This window comes from Camellia sinensis, chromosome 9, assembly GCF_055761805.1.
Source record: "Camellia sinensis isolate YWXY chromosome 9, ASM5576180v1, whole genome shotgun sequence".
Classification (NCBI taxonomy): domain Eukaryota; kingdom Viridiplantae; phylum Streptophyta; class Magnoliopsida; order Ericales; family Theaceae; genus Camellia; species Camellia sinensis.
Window position 1 is genome coordinate 199,145,091 of NC_138969.1, and position 8,806 is coordinate 199,153,896.

The 8,806-nt window shown below is 29.0% G+C and overlaps 1 long non-coding RNA gene across 1 annotated transcript; it reads left to right on the forward strand.

Moving 5' to 3' along the window:
* Positions 1 to 2,548: 2,548 nt before the first annotated feature.
* On the forward strand, positions 2,549 to 3,372 carry LOC114291308 (uncharacterized). Its single transcript, XR_003639346.2, has 2 exons — positions 2,549 to 2,853; positions 2,962 to 3,372. It is a non-coding gene; the product is annotated as an uncharacterized LOC114291308 (long non-coding RNA).
* The last annotated feature ends 5,434 nt before the right edge of the window (positions 3,373 to 8,806 follow it).

Sequence of the window (8,806 nt, forward strand, 5' to 3'; positions counted from 1 at the left end):
AAGAGAAAGAAAAGAAAAGAAAAAAAAAAAAATGAAAACGTCGTCGTTTTTCGACTCGGGCCATTCGAGCCCTATAAGTCTCGAGCTACAAATCGGGATTGAAATTATTGAAAGGTGATTCACTTTGCTTGGTTAAAGTTTTTCAAAAATACTTTTCAAAAAATTATACTTTCTTATTTTCCGTATTTTTTTGTTTTTACTGAATCTTTTTAATATTTTGAGCAATTTTTTTTACTTTTTAGACATACCTAACACAAATATATCTAAAAAGTAAAAAATTTGTGAAAAAAACCTTTTAAAAATTCACTAAATACCAAAAATACAAAAAAAATTGCGAGGATTCAGTACATTTTTCGTATTTTTATGTATTTATTAATTTTTTAAAATATTTTTTCACAAATTTTTTACTTTTTAAATATATCTAAGTAAGATATATCTAAAAAAGTAAAAAAATGTTTAAAATTTTAAAAATATTCACTAAAAATAAAAAAACACAAAAACCAAAAAACTTAATTTTTAAAAAACTTAATCCAAAAAACTCAAACCAAACACATTGAATAGTATGGTATCACATTGCACTAAACTTTGTTTTTCAAATGAAACCGACAATAAATTTATCCTCACAAATATATTCCGTTAATTGTGGTGTAACAATCATTAAGAACAAATTGCTACCAAAAGTGAAAATGATATGGTTACTTTCAAATATATGCTTTATCTTATTACCCAAAATATCAAGAAAAAAAATCAACCGAGGTTTAAGAAAAGGGAAAATTACCCACAGGTCTTATTTGAAATATGTGGATACTATTTAATCCAACAACTTTTTGAATAGACCCAAAAGTCCTACTTTCCTCCATCTCTCACTCTCTCTCTGCTTTTTGCCTCACTCTTTACGTTTTTCTCTCTCTTTTTTTCTACATTTTTCTCACATCTTCTTTGTCATGGACGACGACCGGTGATCACGTCTTTCTCCATTGATCGGGGTTCACGTGTAACCACCAACCATCGAAATCAACTCGTGACTTCACCCTCATCGACGACGAAGAAGATATATTTTCGATGAAGAAGATAAGTAGATCTAATTAAATCTGATGTAGATCTACATCAGATCTGAGTAGATCTATATCAGATTTGGCTAGATCTAAACAAAAAATAGTTACCGGAGTACAATCCTCTCTCTATATCCGCCTCTCTCCTTCGATCTCTTATTTTTTTCTACATTTTCTCTGTTATACACTTCTCTTTTTCTGTTTTAATGGAGAAAATTTTCAAGTTCTGAACAAGTAGTTTTCAAGTTTTAGTTACAGGCGGTGAAAACTGTAAAATTTTGCAGTTTTAATTTTTTTTTGGTGTTGAAATGAATCATGGTTTTAAACTGTAAAATTTTACAGTTTCGAATTTTTTTGGTGTTGGAATGAATCATGGTATAAAACTATAAAATTTTACAGTTTATAACATTCTTTAGAACTTTAAAATTTTACAGTTTCATAACATGTTTTTCAATTTGATTAATAAGGATAAATGCTTAATAATTTTTTGCTTTGAAACTGTAACATTTTACAGTTTCAAAACTTACTTTTCAGTTTGATCAATATTGGAGATTATTTGCTTAATCCTTACAAAAATTGAAAAATAGCATATGTTTTTTCCATTGTTGCTGTTTTTTGTTGTTTCATTTTTTTTTCTTTTAGTTTATCAATATTTAACACATTTTGCTATTTTTTTTGCTCTAATTTCTTCATTTATTTTTTTTCCGGCAATATTTTAGACATTCCGGTAAGTCTCCAGTGAAGTTCTTAACGTCCAGTGAACATTCTGAACATTCCAGCGACTTGCTTAACGTTCTTAACACTCCGGTGAACTTCCGGCGATACTCCGGCGACTTTCTGATAATACTCCGGCGATTTTCCAGTGATGTTGAACATTCCGATGAGTCTCCGATGACTGTTTGACGGAAGTCCAACGGTAGTAAAATATAATAGTGTCTGTAAATTTTTTTTTAAAAAAAAAGGATTTTTTGGTAACAATTAAAAATGTGTAGGACTAATTGGTGCAAGTGTTTTGTTTGAGAATTAGATGGGCCTTCAACTTTGTACATGGGACTTATTGGCAAGTTCCCCTTTAGAAAATCTATTCTAGATTGTACATCATTCTAAAATCTCTCTATCAATTTGTTATGAATTTTGGAGGTATTTGATTTAAAACGAATTAAATAAGAAAATTAATAGTCGGTGGAAGACCTTCAATTTAGGTAAAGAGACAATATAAGACAAGTATTTATTACTTTTCCTTTCCTAGGATCCAGTCATGTGTAAAATATTGTAATAGAGAGATTACAGAAATAAAAGTTTTGATGTTAAAAAGAACTCATGCCAAAATAATAATAATAATAACAACAAGGGCACTTGGGTCAAAAATTCAATTTTAAATTATCTTTGTTCAAAAATATACTCTAAAATATTTTGTCCATAAGGATAAACTTCACAAAATGACCAAAAGTACTCATATATATATATATATATGTATATTTCCCAAACCAAACCCTAACCAAACTAAAGTGCTCGCCTTTCTCTCTCTCTCTTCTCCATCCCCCCTTCTCCACCGCCACCGTTCAACTTCCTCCGCTATCACCACTCTCCTTCCTTCGTCACTGCTCTTACTCTCTTAAACACCCTCATTTTCCTTTTCATTAAGTTCCATAGCGATCACCGCCATCTTCTTCAAGCTCTTCTCTGTCTAGCACGCCACTAAGTGCCAGATCGCCATCTACTGCGCCGTCGACACTGCCCAATTCCATCTCATCAAAGGCGGAAGCTGCTCCGTCCTTTTCTCTATCGCGATTCTCTCATTGTGTGTAGTTTTTTCTTATTTTGAACTCCCTCCCTCCAAATCTAGTAACACTGCCCTCCCTACTTTCTCTCATTGAAATTTTTTTTTTTAATATAAAATCTGAGATAGGATCTACGCTTCGTCCTTGTGGCTGTGCTGTCACTACCGCTACTGCTCCTACTCTTTCTCTGTTGGTGGCTTTTCTATTGTTGTTCATCGCACCGACGATCATCCTCTACAGAGTAGCAATGATAGCAGATCTGTAAACATTAGAATTTAAAACCCTAATTTGATTAAAACTGAAAGCAATCTCTTCATGAAAACGACGAGAGATTGAAATTAGGGTTTGTGAATCGAATCACATTCCATTAGAGCTTAGATTTGTTCGCATTCCCTTATATATATTTTTTTCCTTAAAATTATAAGAGATTGGTTGTATTTTTTTTTTTTTTTTTTTGTGGCTCGGATTTGTTGTTGTTATTGTTGCTATGGTAGATCTGGATTTGTGGAGATCTCAAATGAGATCTTTATTTTTATTTATTTTTTGTTGTTGATTATTATTAGTATTGTGGTTGTTGTTGTTGTTGTTGCTTAGGGTTTAGTTGTTGTTGTTGATGATGATGAATATGTGGTGTACTAATGATGAATCTTTGTTGTTGTTCAGATCTGTTAAAAAATGGTTAATATTTGTTCAAATCTATTCAAAATGGCTCAAATCTATTTAGATTTGTTAAAAAATGGTTTAGATATGAATTTTAAGCAGATGACATTTCACATAGATAGATTTCAAATACATATAATCAAAATTTCAACAGATAGAATTTTGATAGATGGAATTCAAAAGAAAAAAATGAACAAATAATAAAATTAGAAGATATAGATTTAAACAGATAAATGAAAAAAATGAACATATAATAAAATTTAGATAGATATTTGAATAGATAAGGTAAAAAAATTAAACAGATAGAAAATAATTTGAACAAATAGATATAAATTTGAACAAATAGTCAACAGATAAAAAAAGTCAACAGATAAATTAAAGGGTAAAATTTGAAACAAAATGTCCTTCAAAATCAATAAAAAGACTTTTCATCAAATTATTTTATAAATTGTGGATCTCTGACCAATAAAAAATATCTACTAGACCTATTGCCTTATACATTCTTTACTTTAGACTTGTCAATAATTTTATCTAATAACAACTTGACAGGCAAAAGTGAAAGAAGAGGAAATTAAGAGAATGCTTTGGTGGTCACATTTATCTACTAAATCCAAGTATTATTTCATGTCCCAATTTATTAAGAAAAATGACAACAATACCTCATTTTTATTTTGACTTAAAAACAAGTTTTTTTTGCTGATTTTAATTTTTATTAACATATTTTTTTAAAAAAAAAATTAGTCAAAAATTAAAAGGCAAAAATCCTTGATAAATCTACATTTCCACTAGAGGTGAGCAGCGGATATACTGATCTACCAAAACCGACCGAACCGAACTAATCCGCCGCATTTTGGACGGATGCGTAATGACAAGCGGACAGTTGCGGATTGATTTTCTCCAATCCGCCAATTTGGAGGACAGATGACGGATTTGTGATTTCTTTGGCCGCAACCGAACCGCCAAACCGCGAGCACCCCTAATAATTTATAAGACTTTATATTTTCAATTTGTTTAAATATTTTGTTTGTATTTTCAATTGAAAAATAGTTTAAATATTCTGTTGAAAAAAAGTTTTCAACTTGAATATATTTTTTGAATTGAAAAAAATAAACGTATTATTTATCTATATTTTTTGGTTTTTAAATTTAATTATAAAAATAATAAATAGAAAATATGATATATAAAAACATATATAGATGTAACAATATAGAGACATACAATATTTACTACTGCCCTGTTCATGGTTTTGGTGGTTTGAATTGTTATTATATTTTAAGAACCACAGATTGTAATACTTTATGTTGATGAATCATTCTGTGATTGTAATATGTGGATGAATCATGCTGTGATTGTAACATGTAGATGAGCCTTGCAGTGATTGTGATATTCTAAAGTTTCAAACTTTCTTTTTTTGGATGAGACATACAGTGATTGTAATAGTTTTTTAAGTCATTGACTGTAATATTTTTTTTTTTCAGGAAGTGCACAAATTGAATTATATTGAAAATTTATAAAATCTTAAATCGCCAAACCGATTCGCATCCATCCGTCAAACCACCAATCCGTTCAGTCCACATCCGCCGGATTGACGGACGGAGGCAGATTGATTTTCTCCAATCCGCCAATCTAACGGACGAATGACGGATTGAAGGTTCCGTGGCCGCAACCGACCCGCAGTCACCTCTAATTTCCACCAGTATAACTCATTAAGGACTCAAGTGGTTTTGTTGGGGACACAAGGACATCTGATAGTGAGAAAAGTCCATGCAAAAGGGTTTGAGAAATCTAATTCTATAAATACCATCTATCTATCCAAATTTTTATCTATCTATTCAATTTACTGAATCTATTTATCCAAATTATTTTAACTTATCTTTCTCAATATTTTAAACATATTTGTTCATTTTTTTTAACATATCTATCCAAATTATTTTAACCCATCTTTCTCAATATTTTTATCCTATATGTCTAATTTATTTGAACGTATGTTAATCTATCCAAATCATTTTAACAAATCTGTTCCAATATTTTAAATCAATTTTTCCACATTATTTCAATATGCTAATATTTGTATACTTTTAATCCATTGGTCCAAATTGTTTTCATATTTTTAATCTATTTGTCTAAATTATTTTAATCTATTTGTCCTAGTATTTTTGCTTATCTTTCCAAATTAAATCTATGTCTTAGTATTTTTGCTTATTTGTTCAAATTTATCTGTTCTAATATTTTTGTTTATCTATCCAAATGATTTTAACTTATTTGCCCCATAATTTGGATAGATAGACACTTCAATTTGAACCGATGGTATTAAAAAACTTGAACATGCCAACTGAGTAAATATTGAATGCACTTGTAATACCATGCGGCGGTATTATCATTGAATGAACAATCTTCATTTGTGGTAGAGACCACTACATTATTGAGTTACTAAGAGGGACAGTTTGTCCATCTAATCCATTTATAATTTTTTATTGGATAGTGAAACATGTGCACACAATGGTCATGTTTGATTTGATTTTTAGAAACTTATTTCAGAAATTTTTCTAAAAAATAAAAAATTAATTTGGTGCAAAATTTTTAAAAATTAAAACACTTCATTTTTACATTATTTTTAGAAGGCCAAAAATAATTTAAAAAATATATTTTTAATATTTATTTTTATAAAATTAATGTTTATTTTTCCAAAATAAATTTTTTTATTTTATTTTATGAAAAACAAACCAATATTTTTTATTTCAACGTTCCACATAACAAGCTTTCTTTTTTTTTTTTTTTTTTTTTTTTTGACATAATCACTTGGAAGGAGAAGACTACAATACAATCATGCTTGTCCTCATCTTCTACTGCAGTAGGAGCTTTTTATATATATATATATATATGAAATAGTTACATAATATAAATTTTGAGTGAGGAGGGTAATTAATAAAGTTTTTTTTTTTATATGCGATTGTCCGTATAGACCTAAATAAAAGGCGCCTGGATGTATGGCCTTTAAGTTCATAAAATGGATTTATAGATTGAGACCCCAAAATTTTTTTTGGTAGGTACTAAGATCCCAAATTAAAAATATGACTTGGTAAAAAAAAGAAAAATTAATTAAAAAACTAAAAAAAAAGAAGAAGTTGGTTCTAGACCTTAATGTATAACATTAACTCATGGTTAGAGCTATTCCACCTCACGTTGAGGTCAAAAAATAGTCTCGGCGACTCGAGTATTCTATATCCACCTTATATTTGCATGCATGAGGTATCTCACACTTTGTTCTAATTTGCATTATAAAGTGTTAATACTGTATTCATTATATGCCTGTGTTTGGCAAGTGGGTTTGCAAGTTTTTTTGGTTATTTTAGTCACAAAAAATAAAATAGGCTATTTTAGCTATAACAAACAAAACATCACATCCAACTCATAATCATTACATTCTTCTCTCACAAAAAAATTCAAAAAAGCCAAAAAGTCAAAAAGCCCTTCCAAACCAAGCTTTTAAGCCCATGCTAAAATATCTAAAAAAGCCAAAAAGCCAAAAAACTAACCCACTTCCTAAACGGAGGCATAATGTGGTATATTGTAATAAAAATAGGAAACTAACTTTTTATATTAAAATTTTTAAAAATATCACCATACCAATGAAAGTTACTTTTTCATTTCCTTTTTATCTTGTTTTTTTCCATACGTGTGCCATGTGAAAAATATAATACTAAAAGGACCAATTTAGAAAAATAACATGACATTTTCAAATGTCATGTGATAATTGACCGATGGTACATGACAATTAACGTGTTATTTTTTTAAAAAAAATGCTAGGAGTTCCAAAAATTCTATTAAAAATTTTATCAAATGTTTTACATGGGTGTGGGACCTACATGGGACCCACATTGTGTGGGTCCCACACCCATGTGAGACATTTGGTAGAATATTTGGGGTCTCTAGCATTACTCTTTTTTTTTTACCATAAATTGGACGGACATTGGACTTAGACCATCTATAATCATTCATTAAATTTTTAATCTAATTTGATTTTAAATTTGAGTAAAATCATTGATTTTATATGAACTATTTCAATCTTTTCATTAAATTTTCATCAAAATCTTAAAAAAAAATTAATTTATCATATCAAATTTCACTTTTCATTAATTTTGGTGAAAAAAACTCAACTTCAATACTTTATCTTTTAAAAATTTCATCAAACTTAAGTAGAAAAATACTTATTAGAAATCTGATGAAAGATTTGCTTCATATTTTATTTGATAAAAAAATTTCTTGATTTGATACAAAAGGGGCCGTTTGGTAGAGCTTAAAAGCAGCTTAAATCAACTTATAAATTATTTTAAGTTGTTTTGATGTGTTTGGTAAAACTTAAAATCACTTTTTGTAGCTTAAAGTAAGCAAAAAAAGTGCTTTTTGGCTGAATGGCTGGAGGGGTGCTTAACTCATCAGCTTAAGCGGGAAGCTACAAAATTAAAGGGCAAAATTACTTAAATGCTCTTTACTAATTTGAAGTATTACCAATTTGCCATTATATAAACCACCAAGCATCACTGTTCATCGTCTGAGAGATAGACAGAGGCGATTTTCGACGGGGGATTTCTGGCCAGAGGCGATTTTCGACGAGAGGCCAACCAGTGCTCTCTCTCCCCCCTCTCTCTCTCTCTCTCTCTCTCTCTCTTAGCGATCGAAACCCTAGCTTCACGATCAAAACCCTAGCTTCGCGATCGAAACCCTAACCAGATCGATTGCGTGAAACCCTAAAGTTACGATCGACTCTTTCAGATCTTTGCATGAAACCCTAGCTTCGCGATCTGAAACCCTAGAATGACGATTTGAAACCCTAGCTTCGCGACGGTGACAATTTGTTTTTTTTTGTTTTTTTTTTTGGGAGGGGAAGTTTTCAGTGTTTTTTTAATTAAAAAATCAAAATAATAATTAAGCATTTTAATGAAATAAATTTTATATTAATTGATACTAATTAAAAATTTTAGTATTAGTTGATGCTAATTAATCCATTAATTCACAGTAATTAATTTATAATGAAAAAATGAAATAATTTTACTAAAAATGAAAAAATGAAATATCACTAAAAAAAATGATATAAATTGAAAAAAATGAAAGGATTTGTCAAATGAATAAATGAATTACCAAAAATGAAAAAATAAAATATTACTAAAAATAATTAAAATGAATAATAATAATAATAATAATAATAATAATAATAATAATAATAATTGATGGAAAAATTGATACATTAATATAAATTGATGAATATATGTAAATTGATAAATTAATATAAAGAATAATAATGATACATTAATA